This window comes from Phalaenopsis equestris, unplaced genomic scaffold (assembly GCF_001263595.1).
Source record: "Phalaenopsis equestris unplaced genomic scaffold, ASM126359v1 Scaffold221091, whole genome shotgun sequence".
Taxonomy (NCBI): Eukaryota; Viridiplantae; Streptophyta; class Magnoliopsida; order Asparagales; family Orchidaceae; genus Phalaenopsis; species Phalaenopsis equestris.
The window spans coordinates 39,306-40,398 of NW_018239331.1; positions in this window are offsets into that span (position 1 = coordinate 39,306).

Here is a 1,093-nt window from a genome sequence, read left to right on the forward strand (position 1 = left end):
TATAGTACAGTCAAATATAGTCCGCACGAATCTTAAGACAATCTAACAATTCAGATTAATAAAGATAAAATGAGGAACAACTCTCTGACAAAAAGCTACAAGCATTCATGAAGTCAACAGGCTGAAGAACCGCTAGCTGACCCGATCCGCAGTTACACAGTTACGTAATTTCTTGGAAAAAAAACTTGACCTAGTTTCTTTAGGTAGTTAGTGTGCAAAATGGATATGTTATAGAGTTTAGAAATTGATTTATAGTTTACATAATAGGAGTTATACGCAAGTATACGTATTACTCAAGTAATATAGGGCTCTAATGGAGTCCCGATTATTGATCCCATAGGGAAGCGATGGTAAGAAATCCCTTAGGCTAAGTTCTAGTTTACTACCATCAGTTCTTAATTTGGAATGTCAATTAAAGGTATTTTTCTATTGAATACTCTTAAATACAAGCCTAAATCTAAAGTTAAACCTAAATATATCAATTGGTTTGGTAAATTTTTAGATTTAAAAACTACATTTCTCTTATGGGAACTTAGATAATGTGTAGGAATGAGATGCTTAAAATCTAATGTGTCCAGTGACAATATGAGAAAAAATTTAAGTTACCCTCTTCTGAGTGTATAATGTAGCTTAGTTAACCTATGGTTGATTCCTTAAAATAACCAGATTGACACGAAGAAACTTTTAGCCTATCGTCATAGAGTTTCCTTCTTCTAATAACCCTATAATTGGGTTAATATTAGATTTAAGGTACGATGCCCTAGATCAAAATGGTAGGAATCTAGCATGTCAACCTAGAAAAACCAATTTAAAACCAATAAAAATTATCTCCCTAACATTGCATTGAATCTTTGGACTTCTCCTTCACCCATAAGTTGAATGTGGTTCCTTCTTGTTGTTAAAGGCATAGCCATTCCAAATCTTATGGGTTTACAACAAATTTTAACATTCAAAATGACCAGATCAATATTTAAATTAAGCATGAAGTAAGAACTATCACATTAAAATAAGAAAAACAAATTCCATAGCATTCAACATTCTACAAGTTCTACTTAACAATCACAAGAGAAAAGTGTTAGAATTTCCACGAAGC